The sequence below is a fragment of the Centruroides vittatus genome, unplaced genomic scaffold (assembly GCF_030686945.1).
Source record: "Centruroides vittatus isolate TY-2023 unplaced genomic scaffold, ASM3068694v2 contig_374, whole genome shotgun sequence".
Taxonomy (NCBI): domain Eukaryota; kingdom Metazoa; phylum Arthropoda; class Arachnida; order Scorpiones; family Buthidae; genus Centruroides; species Centruroides vittatus.
Window position 1 is genome coordinate 585,413 of NW_027122196.1, and position 14,427 is coordinate 599,839.

The 14,427-nt window shown below is 29.7% G+C and overlaps 1 protein-coding gene across 2 annotated transcripts in view; it reads right to left on the bottom strand.

Moving 5' to 3' along the window:
- Positions 1–10,212, bottom strand: part of LOC136975517 (probable 3',5'-cyclic phosphodiesterase pde-5) — a 61,969-nt gene extending 51,757 nt beyond the window's left edge. The window contains exon 1 of one of the 2 annotated variants that reach the window (XM_067270581.1): positions 10,179–10,212. The gene's annotated coding sequence lies outside the window, so the exon portion shown is untranslated. Of the gene's footprint in view, positions 1–16; positions 137–10,178 lie in introns of those variants that run through there. The other variant, XM_067270580.1, reaches the window with a different exon arrangement.
- Positions 10,213–14,427: the final 4,215 nt, after the last annotated feature.

The window sequence follows — 14,427 nt, forward strand, 5'->3', positions numbered from 1 at the left end:
AAATCTTCACACTTACCTCATTTCCTATGAAATAAAATTTTATATTTTATCTACTAAAGCGATTAAATGTCTTAATTTGCTATTTTCTCTTTGAATACATTATTAATAGTGAGTAATTTATGTTTTTATAATGTCTAAGTAAACCTTGTTTATAAATAGAACTTATTATACTAGTGTGGTTTCTAATTAGCAAAGAGAAGAAGTCTTACTCAAAAGTCAAAACAAAATATCTTTATTTTCACCTGAAAATAAAGATATTTTGTTTTAGTCATCAGTAGGCCTATACGTAATCTTTAAAATAAATATATTAGTCATGAGTATTTAATGTTATATCCTTGCAAATTTACATAACATTATGTCAATGCAATGCAAAACAACAATTTCTGAATTTTAACTATAAATAGTGTCTATATATATAATCGAGACGAGTTGATAATAATAATAATCAGTGCAGAGCCCAAACGGTTAGAAGTTGAAAGATGAAATTTGGTACACAGTTAGGGTACGTCACGAGAACGCACGCTAAGAAGGGATTTTTCGAAATTCCTCCCCACGGGGGAGAGGGACAGGATTAAGGCTTAACACTTCCATTGTTGATAGAAGTGTCAAGTAACAATGGAAGTGTCAACAATGGAAGTGTTACGTAATAATGGAATTGTTAAGAGAAAGCGACGTGCAAGACGCAGATGCAGTTTTTTTCGTTTTCGCGGGAAATCGAACATATTTTTAGACCTATCTAAGAATTCTGTAATTAGTCTGGAAACAGGGGGACCCAATTCTTGCATTCTGTGAAAACGGGTAGGGTTGAGTATAACGTAATAATCTTAATCTTCGCTATCGTTACTTTTGCCCGAGCAACGGCGGGCCTACCTGCTAGTAAATGATAATTAAATTAATATAAATGTTCTTAATAATTGAGTGTATGCAGTCCTCTGCATAATACAGAAGAGAGTTGTCTAAACATTTTAGAAATTTGAAAAAAAGCTGATAATAATTGGTTGGAGATACGGTTATCTAAACAATGATTGGTGGAAAAGTAAAAGTAGCTGAAACACTCGTCTCTGCTTGATATCTTGTTGACCAATCGTCATTCTGATAAATTTTGAAAAATAAAAGCGTTTTAGATACTTTATCTTACTTTTTAAACAAAGAACCACTAATATTTTTGGAAGTATTTTTATTTAAATATAACAACGTTAAGAGATGATAAAGACAAATACAAAATTATATAACATAAACGTAGAAATTATTAAATATATATATAAATTATTAATTAAAATTCTAAAAAAGGAAACCGGTTTAAAAATAATTTGAAAACTTTTTAAAATTTAAGGTTAAATTTTGTAATTTTTGACATTAATTTATAATTATTTTTGAAACCAAAATTATAAATTTGAGATTAAATAAATGATAAATTTAAATTATATAATTAATCATTAAGTTTTATACCTTACTTTTCTTATTTGTATCATTAATTTTCTTGTCAGCATCTCGTAGTCTAACCTCATTAAAAAACTTGAATTCTTTAATGTCACCAGATTGATTTTCTAAGTAATTTGTTCTGGTACACTTGTTTCTATCCAAATTATCTTTAATGCAATTAATAGTTATTTCTAGTGTCCAATTTAATTTCCTACATTTCATTAACTTGTAGGTTAAACGTCATTTATAATTTTTCATAAATGTCATGTTTTTAATGGGTGGTCACATATTATAGATAATATCTGTTGAAATTTATGTTATTTTAATGAGATTGTTAATGTGTTAAATGCATTTATGTGGCTAAAATAAAAGTAATTTGCATAAAATTCTTAAATTTTCCGTCAGATTGTTTAGAAATTTGCACGAAATAAATTATATGGATGAATGTATCTCTATGTATATCATTGAATTTTATCACGAATGAGCCTCGTAGTACAATTTCATAATAATTATGAAGTCTACTTTACGGTTATGGAGTAACAGATGTAGCAGTGAACTCAGTTAAAAACTATCTACTCGTCAGTGACCGGGTGGGTAAAACTACTGAACACTAGTAATTGGTGGCTCGTCTACTTTCTGGACATGTGGTTTTTTCGGTTTTTCAAATAAGGCTAGTTTTCCATAGAAATCCTCCCTTTAATAGATCGAACACGTGTTGTGTTACCTTATCTCATCAATGCAATCCTTACTTTGTTTTTAAACACGGACAGATTTATGGGGTTTGCAAGGCATAACATCATCCCCGTTCTCAGAGTTTACTCGGAATAGGGTAAAGCCCAGGTAATAAAAATTTTGTAAGGCATATTGTTACCTTTCTTATATCCACGTTTATATGCATCATTGAAAGTGTAACTTTTATCTATCTTACTGTACTTGCTTTTTCACATATGCAAGTGATATTTGTTAATCCTAGGATACAGTAGTTAAATCCGTTTCAGAAACTCATTGTAAGTACTGAAGAAAGATTTATAAATACATCCTAATACCAAAATTCAACAGGTAAAAACTCACATTATACACCTCACTATAGCTCATTTACGCAGACATATCATGCTTAAATTTACATTCGATGATGTTTATCAGGTTTATTGGGCATGTTTCTCGGGGTGGGAGGATAGCAGGAGTGAGACCACATCCTCAAATACCATTAAAATGCATCATATGCCCTGAAAATTTCGGTCTTCCAGCTTAATTAAAACTCCTTAAACGTTTGTCAAAAACTGTAACAGGTCTTATAAAACATCATAGTATGAAGAATGTTATTGTATAATAGAACTTGACATCTGTCAATAAGATTACGATTAGTAACTAGGATATTCTGAAAATAGAATCAGTTAAATCTGCAAAATCTAATAATTAAATCAGTTGGATTTAATTTAAGATCCGGTTTTTCAGCACGATTCTAAAAATGCAAATAGCTCTATAAAATACTCGCAATTGTACTTGTTACTTTACACATGCAAGGTGTATTCATTGACGTTATTCCTTTCCTTTAAGTTATTTATTCCTTAATCCGATAATTCAGCTGACTTAAATCTCATACAGAAAATCATTGTAAGTGATTGAAAGAAGATTTTTAAATATATTCTTGTAACAAAATTCAATAGATGGAAACTGTTATAAAGTGTAAAATGAAATCCTTTTAATTTCAAAAATGATATTAACAATTGGCATTAACATCTTGTTAATATAGGCTACAGGCAGTCCCAAACTTTCGAACTTAAAGAGTTGTTAAATTAGTGTAAGAAAATATTGTTCAATTGTTCGACTTTCGGACAATTCTCTTGGGCATTAAACATAACAAATAATAAAATTAGTTTTCAGAAATGATTTTGCTATTACAGAAGCTAAAATTGGAAGAAAGAGTTCCACCCATCTACATATACGCCAACGCACGATACAGCACAAAACACACATCGCACGATGGTTCGAGTTCTGTTTCTCAGCTTTTTTAAACAGAAATGTGTACAAAATAACCTGCAAACAACGGTTATCTCCATGTTTTATGTTTTAGTTAAGGTCTATTGTTCAGAGGTTTGACTGTAACGATCATCTTAATGCTTTAATATTAAATACAGTTAATTTTAATGATGTAATTAAATTTAAATGCCAATTTTTTTCTAAGTTTTAAGTTCAAATCAAATTGTGGACATGCATATGTGCACAGCATATACATCGGAATACACAGACACAAAGTACACATAGCTACATACAGATACACATGTATATATATTGCAATATTTAACGCTATTAAAAGAGATACTTAGCAGTCCGAATGAACAAAATTTGTCATATTAACATTTCAGAACATGTGAAAGACATTTACGTAGAAAAATTAGTATCAAAAGTCACCACTATGGCTCTTTTAGCGCTGCAAGTAACAAAAAACAGTTTAATTTGCGAGGACACTTAAAAAGTGTAGTTTATTAAGAACGTGTTGCAAATTTGAAAAACAGTACGCCTATCACACTGCATTTGGAAAGTATCGTAGAGGATCAGTTACGATGAACACGCTGTTCATCCGTCGCCTTCCGGTTTTATATCTTCATAATGGGGAAGATATTGAGCGGTACTTCTTGCATCGCTAAGGTCAGCATAGCATGAGTGCCTTGTACGAATAAAATGTTTCTTGCAAAGCGCCAAAAGTGCCGTAGTGGCGACTTTTGGTATAAAATATTTATGGAACAATCTTTAGCATGTCTTGAAATGTCACTACACCATGTCTGGTTGAATTTGGATTGTTAAATACCTCTCTAAATGGCGTTGAATAGAGAGGGATACATTAATTACAATATAACAGTACTTTTTAATTATATTTTCATATACAAAACTGAATTAAAATTATATTTAAATTATCTTGATAACTTTTTTTATATTTATTAATTACTTTAAAAATTGCTAAAGTTAATTCTCACGTTTTAAAAATAGTTCTGGAGTTATTTTAATATAAAAAATATATAAAAAATTTAAGATAAAACTGTGAAATTATTTGGAAGTTTTTAAGAATATTTTTATAAACAAAATTCAATGAATATTAATTATAATCGAATAAAAGCCTGAATTCTTAAATAGAATGAGAGAGGAAAATTATAAAATTATATAAATTTTTCAAGAGTTGCCATAGACAAATGCGTGTGTATATGTTACAGTCAAAACCCGTTTTTAGTTAGGATGCGTTTTAACTAGTTGAAAGTAGTTTATAGTGGATGTCTTTGTTAAAACCCGTTTTGTCTAGTTAAAACTAGTTTTAACTCAAATTCATTTTTGACTAGCAGTAAATTCCAGTTTTTAACTAGACAAAACGGGTTTTAACAAAGACATCCAGTATAAACTACTTTCAACTAGTTAAAACGCATCCTAACTAAAAAATGGTTTTGACTGTAACATATAGAATGATTCGGGGTAAGCTGGCAAGAGGAGGAAGATGCCTACTTTTTGATATTTTCAAACGGTGACGTCAAATATTGTCATGTGTTTATATGATGAATCGTTGGGCCAATATTGAGTGCGGAAAGCTGTAGTTGGCTACTGTTACCTCATTTTCTACATCTGAGAAGAATAAAAACAAGATAAGAACGAAGCTTTTGTTGTGAAATGTTTCTAGAATCATTTTAAAACTAAAAGTTAAAATAGCATTTATTAAAAATTGCGAAAAACAATTAATGTGTGATGTAGTTAAGGTTCTAAAGTTTCCATTGTGAGCTACCACCAATCCCGATCGGACATGCTAGAACACGTGACTTCACTAGGCATCTTACCCCGACAAATAGGAAAGATGCCACATTTTTCTTGGGGTAACATGCCTATTTTTTGTTAATTGAATTCCAATATGCCTATTTTTAATAAATTTTTGTTTTGTCGTTTTATTGCAGGATATGCATAGAAATTATATAAGGACTTTTCAAAAAGGTTTTTGGACTGAAAAAAGCTTTCAGCTAGCTATAGAGCACGTTAGAACGGGCGGAAACTTAACAATGCTTATACTGCGCTGTTATACTTACTATGAAGTACTTTATACTACATATGCAATAAATTAAATTTGGTTAAGATATTCGAAAATTAATTTTATACAATTATATTTGTTATCTTACCCTAATGGCATTTGGCATCTCACCCCAAGTATCCGGGTGAGATGCCTAAAATACCAGACAGTAAACAAGTCGTCATTGCAAACACAATATACAATTATTTTTCATATACTCCAAAGCTTTATTTGAAAAACATGCTCAAGAATATGATATTTTCGTTAGAGGCCTCCAAAACCCAAATTATTGCTATAATTTCCTTCATAAGCAAAATGTTATGCATCTTTCCACGAATCACTATACATAACTTTATTTATTTCCCCTAAACATATTTATGTAGCTAAAATTAGTTTTAACTAATGTTAAAAGTTAAAACTACTTTTATCTAAAATCAAAACATGTGCAGCAGTAAATTAACTAGACAAAACGGGTTTTAACAAAGACATCCAGTATAAACTACTTTTAACTAGTTAAAACGTGTTCTAACTAAAAACGGGTTTTGACTGTAACATATATACATTCTACACACGTGGACCAATTAAGAAATTTGAGAAGTCAATATCAGTATAGAGAAATTTTAGGAAAGCCTTTTACTGTAACAAGAACTTGACTATTATATACAGAAAAGGAGGATTTGAAATATAGGAATAACATACGGAAAGTAAAAATCTAAGTTGGATAAATATTTCAATAAAATATTTTATAAATAATGTTTAATTAAATATTCGAATTAATTCCACAGTTATGGAGTAAAAAGATTGATTGATATTGATTATTATGCTTATAATATTATGAGAAATCTTAAAATAATGCTTACAAGGTGGTCAAAAGGTCAGTTATCCGTTATAAATATTAAACTGCAATCATAAGCAATTTTTATTCTTGTAAGAAAACCTCTAATCAGAGGTATTCCTACAAGGATAAAAATCATTCGTCTCTTTGACAGCAAAAGTTCGATGAACCCGTATTCTAGGAAGTTCTAATTTCATTAGTAGTTTTCCTAGAAGAAAGGATATCCTAGCAGCATAATCCTCAAGATATCATAAGTATATCTCAAGTATAGATCTACACATCATCTGAAAAGACAATATCAAGCCAAGGACATGCACAGCAAAGATTTTACTGCTATAAAATTGATTAAAATTGCCAATATACATGATAATAATAATTAAAAATCTAGTAAAATTTTGAAAATTATTAGTATGATTAGTAAATTCTTTCTTTAAAGAAAGAATTTAACACGTTTTATTTACTTAAATAGAAAATAAAATTAGTTTCATAATTCCTTAAGTTGAAGACGTAGAAGTGGGAGAAGTGAAAGAGAACAATAAAAGAAGTGGAAGAAGTAGAAGTAAATAGAAATTTCTTCTAACTTTTACTACTGTTTAATTAAAATAATATTTTACTTGTAATTTTCAGCATTTTAAAAAGCATTGTAATCAATAATTTATTAATAGAAACATCATTAAAAAACAAATATTTCGCTAGGGACTAATTAAAATTTCAATAATTTTTTTAAAAACATGCAAATAAAAGATTTCTTCTTGTAGAAATTAAAATTTCTTTTTCGACTTTAAATTTATTTTGAATAAATATATAAATTCTTCAACTGAATATATATATATATATACTTTAATTTAGATATTATTATTATTATTATCATCAAAGTCACGTAAGGATTACAGGAAACTTGAAACTGAAGAATCACACAAAACAATTAATTAAAAAGAGTAATCTTGCTTGGGTATTGAAGAAAACTATTTTAAAATTCAAATTAAGTAATTTCAATGTCTTTGTTCAATTTTCTATCTACGAAAAGATTTCATTTCCGATGATAAAAAGTCAAAAAATCTTGTAAAAACCATAATAAAATCTCCTTTAATAGTCTGAAATCCTTAAGGAAATTGCTTAAAAAATTATAATAATTTATAAATACAAAGGAATAACTTTTATTTTGAAATATTAAATCTAATAAAAATACAGCGACGAGTTGCTTAACTTACCGGACAAAAGATAAAATTGTGTGTGGCGCCATCTGTTATGAAATTTTCGTAAAATATTTTTATATTATTAATAATTATTATAAAATGGCAAAACGTTTAATTTTGTGGATAGGGATGGATTTTATGAAAAATTGTAAATGCTAATAACGAGGAAAATCGTTCGACTCCACTCGAGCTACGACACACAGCCGCTTCTATTTTTCCATCCCCTCGACCTTTAACCACCAAAATTTAACAGCATCAATCTGTCTAATATACAAACCTCCCTAAAAAATTTATGAAAATTTCGACAAAAGGAACAGGAGTTATTAAGCTTCAAAGTGGTTCACAGCTCCAAAGTGGGGGTCATTTTTTGACCGATTGCCATACTTTCTTTCTGTTATAAACATAACAGCCAGAAAAATAAATCGCTCAGATCAATATTTTTGTTAGAGAAATATCAGCAATTATATTGCATATATACGAAGCAGTACAATTAGCATCGTTCTTTTACCTGGAGGAGAAATCAATTCGGACGTTTGTCATAGAAAAATTCATGATTTTTATCTGATTTCTACATTCAAAAAGTATTTCTTCTCTCCCTCCTTTATTTTATGAAGGAATTCGAAAATTATGCAATTATTTTGTAAATTTTGATAGCTAACTACTTTAAAAAAATGATTTTAAGGTAATACATTTAATTTTTATTATTCTTAAAACTATAATAAGGTAATAAGTTAGTAAGGTTGTAAGTTAAGGTAAGTAAGGTAATTCAGTAAAGTAGTAAATGAAGACAGAAAGATGATGCAGTTAATTAGTAAGGTAGTAAATAAGGACAGAAAGGTTATGCAGTAAATTAATATCTTAAAATTACAAAAATATGAAAATTAGATTTTAAGTTTTTAATTAATCTTTACAGCCTTAAGGCCTTGAAGTTTCAAACTAGTAAAACTGTAAAATTATTCTAAAAATTATTAGAAATTATCTTAATTTTAAGGTGCTGAGACAGTAAAAATTAGTTTAAAATATCAAAACAACAAAATATAATTTTTATAATTTTGATCTTCGCAAATTGTATAACAATTAACGTGAAAATCAGTTTAATTTGTAAATTTGTCTTTCTAAATTAACGTTAGTCTCATTAATCTAAATTATATCCTTTTTACAAAATTAATTAAAATGTCTTTCTAATTAACTATAATTATTTAAATAATTTAATTGAGATTAACTGAAACATTGCAAATAACATAATTATTAGTAAATGTATCTTTTCTTGTGGTAGAAAGTAATTTGTTTTAAGAAACAAATCTGAATCTTGTAATAAACGTGAATAATTTAAACACAAATATTAATTTTTAAAATAAAAACTAAGCTAAAAGTTACTTATGCAAAGTACGAAGCTATGAATTCGATCAATTTATGATTCGCTAAATCAATATTAAGTATTGATTGTTAACAAAGATCGATCAGAACTTTTCATATCAAACATTGAACTATTGATTTTTCTAACTGTAACCTTATTTAACACTTTATTGTTCATTTAGTTCATCTCTCTTTTAACATATTCTTGAGTTACACCAGGAATCGCTATTGTTTAATACACTATTTCTGAGTTTATAACAGGAACTGATGTAGTAAACAAAGAGACTGTCATTGAACAGTGTACCATTTCTGAGTCACAATATAATTTGCCGTTGTACAAAGCGTCATTCCTGAGTTACAATTTTGTTGCTATTGTCCCGATGTTTATTCTTGAATCACAAGAGAAGTTTCCATTGTATAATGCGCCATTCCTCAATACATGTTTCTATTGTACAACGATCATATCCGAGTCACAAATATTGCCGATATACAATACAATAGTTAGCTCAAAAGTGACTAACTAGGTTTCAGGCACGTGAAGAAAACACGGAAAACTTCAAGTAGAAAACTTCAATCCCTTGATGTGGCACGAATCCGCGATTAATTTAAGTAGTTAGTGATTTTATCCATTGTCATATAAGTGAAATAATAGGAGTTATGTTTATTATTTTGCAGGTAAAGCAGAGCGACGAGTAAGGAGGAACGAATTCAAATTATTTTGATGATTCTCAACCAGGGTTTATCATACTGCATCCAGACAGTTGTGTGTGATTGGTGGCAAGTCTGGATCCTGCTAAACTCTTCGGCAATTTTACGCTGGCTGCAAGTCTCCACTATCAAAATAACTCGAGTTCGTCCCTCCTCATTCAGCGCATTTACCTGTAAAGGAATAAACAAAGATTAACATAATTCCTATAGTTCCAGACTTATGAGGCATCTTGTACAATCAACTAATAAAACTGTATTGTTTTTTCTTTAAACTGTTGAATAATACTTCACGATAAAAAGTACAAACGATTTGAAATTAATCAGTAAAGGCAGAATGAATGAATTTATAAAAGTTAATTGTAGATGATCTTCATTAATTAATGTAAATTGACAGAAAGTGTACAGATTTTCTGAAATTTTATAAAATAAATATAATTAAAATTCAGAAAATTAGACTCGACTGTTTATTCTACTAATTTTCATATAATTATTCTGCTGATTACTTTGCTGTTTACTAAAGTAGACTCTATATATTTCCCTATTATATCTCTACATAAGTTTTATCTTAATTTATGAACTCAATTATATAAAATTCTTCAATGAATAATAAATTGCTTACACATTTACCGTTGAAAATGCTGACGATTAATTGTTAACTGTTCTTAAATCTTGAAATTTCCTGCGAGCCAAAGACGGTCGCTATAGCAACCAATTACTCAGCATCCGATAAAATTAACTTTTCTATATGTTTTATATTAATTGATATTTTCATTAAAAATTATCCCATGTATTAATTTAAAATTTTCTTGTGTAATTTATTAAACGAGGAATTAAAAAATAATTGTTTAATAATTCCTTGTAGCTTCAATCCTGAGGAATGAAGCATTCTGGAAGAGATTTAATTATCATAAAAATCGATGATTTGAACGATGAATACTAAATGAAGGACTTCTATAATTTTAAGAATTAAACATAAGAAGGCCAAAAGGTCGGTTAACCGTTGTAAAGACGGAATCGCTGTGTTATTCAATCACTTCACCCCTGCAAATCGCGCTGCTCTAAACTCAATTCATGAATCATATTCATAAGTATACCTGGAACATATAACACAGAGCACAGTTAACCGACTTTTGGACTAACCTGCGCATTAGAATTTTAATAACCTAGTAGAAGAATATTTAGTTTTCTTGTATAGCCTTAGGCGTCAACATCTGGAAAATGAGTAAACATTGTACAGAAGATTTAATGCTTACAAAATTGCTTCCCACACAAAAGCGATTATTGGAAAAAGTTAATGTTTACAAAAGTCAACTTAATTGAACTCTCTTTTCTACTTTTATTTATATTTTTAACTCGAAAGAATACTGAAAATTCCGTATCAAGAAACACGCTACTCCTCTTTAAAACTTTGATTTAAAACTCATTAAAAGTAGAACAATTAATAATCATTTTAACAATATTTTATAATCATCTAATTAATAAAATCTGTATTAAAATTAATTAAAATTTTAATTAATTTTTTCTCTCCTAAAAAGGATTATTATTTTTTAAATAATAATTAATAATTTTAACTATATTTAGAATTTAATTCCGTACACAAAGGTTATAAACGCAATAAAAAAATAAATATTCTATATTTATTTTAAAATAAATATGATAATTATTAGTTAAAAATTATATTTAGTTTTGCTCTTTAAGTATGACAAAAAAGAAGAGAAGGAAGCGGAAGAGGAAAAGGAAGAGGAGGAACTTTGTGGATGAGTTTATTCTATGAAACGTAACGTTAGAAAATATAACATATTAAAATTTCTGAATCGATTTAATTATATTTTAATTCATTTTATATCATTAATTACAGAATAATATGAAAGGAAATAATCTATAAATTTGTTTAAATTCGTTAAATTAAATGCAATTAATATGTAATTGAATGTAAGCAATCTGAAGTATGTGTCGACATTAAAATGAATAAACACAAACATAATTTTAACTCTAAAATTCATAGAATAAATTATATTTATGTATATGAGGCTGATCAATACGTACTAAAAATGGTATAAGGAGCCATCCATACGCTTTTTTCAGCCACTTTTGACTCCCTTCTTTTCTGTTATGTACACCACAATGATATGCAGTACTTTAGCCAAACTCCTTCCCCTTTAATTACGTACACAATAATGCAAACATCTATTTGACATTGAAAAAATAACGTAAAATGTTTTGCAATTATGTTCTAATTGATAGTTTATTGACATGGCTAGTAAATAAGCAAATTAGTAAGCCACTAATACTATAAAAAAGTGTATCTAGACCATGCCTCGAATCCCTCTCTCTCCATCGCGTGCAATAAACTATTCTCCATCCCTCCCTTTTCATTGTTTACAATGTTGTACTTTTCTCGATTCCCCTTCTCCCCTTAAACAGTACAAGTAATAAACTTAACAATTAAATTAAGAAAGATTCAAATTTATTTTAATGTGTTGCGATCCAAAGCTAAATTCATTTGCTGCAACTCGAGGCCATTTTTAATTTGATTATAGGGGGCCTCAGGGCGCTCGAGATTATGACTGCCTGGATTTTACACGAGTGCTGGTGGTTTCCGAGCTTTCAATTGAAGATGAGGTAGCTGCCACCTCGGGCATCTACCGCTGGACTCAGTTGAAAAGCCTACAAATCTTCAGGTGAGCGGAGTACCTTCTCTAGATTGGTCTCCGCTTCTCTGCTTCCGGTTGATCTAGTCACACGAATCTTTCAGGCCTCAGTTTCTCCGCACAATCTAGCAATGATAAATTATAGAAATTCTGATCGGATTTGAAACATAATTCCTTCTACTCCTCAAGAATCACCTATCATGGGGTTCATTTAGCTTTATTTTGATTTGAATTCTTAACACACCAGTGAACCGGTATGAAATATTAATATTCTTGCCTTACGCGCATACATGTTATGGATGGAGAATAAAGTCACGAATGAATCACGTACAAGAAATCGACTCGAACCCGGAGCCTCCCTTTAAGACAGTAGGAAAAAGCATCTAACTATACAGACATATTGACTAATTAATGATTTCTATATACAAAGTTTTAAATCTCCGCTGTTCGGACATGATCCAGACCATCGTAATATATATTGCGTAACACGGAATGGGACGTTGTTCCTCGTCCTTCAACCATTGCTTGCCAACTCATTACAGACTAAGCCATGTAATTGCAAAATTGTAACTTGTGTGCTTCTCTCCACGTTGAAAATTATATCAAATCAAAAACAAAAATAAAAGAAATACTTGCCTTATATTTTCCATGTCCTCTAATATTAACCATGATATCTAACTTGTACGTCTTCAAGCGGTAGACATTTTAAACATCGATGTCACACCTTGCAGAACACATGGCGGTTCTCATGATATTGTCAGCAAAAGGATAATCCATCATGTTGCTCGAACGAGTGACGTCAAGAATTATCTCACTCCTCTAAGAAGAAAAGAAGAAAAAAAAATTGTAAGGCGTATATTTTTATGAAGATATTTTTAAAAAACACGTCCAATTACAAAACTTTTAAGAATTTATTTATTATTTCTTAAAACTTGTATACGGCAACGCCTTTATTTATGTGTTACTAACGTGAAGAAAACGAGGAAAACTCCACGTGGCCAGCCCCTGACCCACGACCAACTAGTAGTGTTTAGTGGTTTTATCCGCTCGCCACTGGTGGGCCCTTTGAAAGTTGTAAGCATTTTCATTTAGTTTATTTTAAATTATTAAACAATTATTATATTTCGTTCTACAGTTCCTATAACTGTCAACTGTACACTTATCCACTTATTTAATAATATATTCAGAAAAGAAAAGTGCTTCGAGGAAAAACGCAAAAAAATATTATTGTTATTATTGAAACTTTTCGTAATGGAAAAGTAAGAAAAGTGTAAAAAAAAATTGTATAAAAAATGTACTTTATTATATATTTCCCTCGACAGCGTACGAGATCTCGACGAGATCTCTTTGAAATTTTTATTCTAAAAATATGAAAATACGTCCTACGATCACAACCTAGAAGATAAATTGAGTAGATTCTCCATTTTTACGACTGATATAAACTTTCTGAAGTACTGCAGTATGATTATATGAAATACTGCACATTTTCTTCAATTTATGACACTCGATTTATGGTGGATTGCATAAGACGGTATTTCAAGAAACAATTAGGTGGTAAAAGCGGGGTATACCGGGACGAGCAGTTAAGGCGGCATCTTGCCGCTCTGGGGGTCCGAAATCGAATCCAGACGGGTCGAAAACCTGGATATGTCGGCTCCCTCACTACCTAGCTATCCCTTTGTAGGCCAGGCCGAATCCATACAGGGCTTGCTAAAAAGGCCCTCTTAGTATCCGCAGGACGGATAGAGTAAAAAAAAAAAAACTTTATATATTGGTTAACAATGTTCTAACGTACAATTTGATATATATTTTTATTGTAATTTTAAAAATATATATTCTTACTTCACTTAGCTCTTCATTGTATTTATATATAAAAGTAAATATTTATTCGGTGTTCGTTCGTGTTTTTTAAAAATTTATTTAAGAGCTCTGGAGTTCTCGATTTTCAAAAACATGTTTATTTATATTCTTTTTTTTATATAAAATTTCTAAATAAATAAATATACAGCAGGAATGTACAGAAATTCCCCACTAATGGCCGAGTAGATAAAACCATTGAATGATGGCAGTTGGTCGGGTTATGCTGCTAGTGGATAAAGTGGGGAATTCAGTGGATAAAACCACTGAACAACAGAACAGCCACGTGAAATTTTCCATGTTTTCTTCACGTATCTAGCATCTAAATAGGAGCAAGTTTCTCAGGTTCCCCGGAAGACA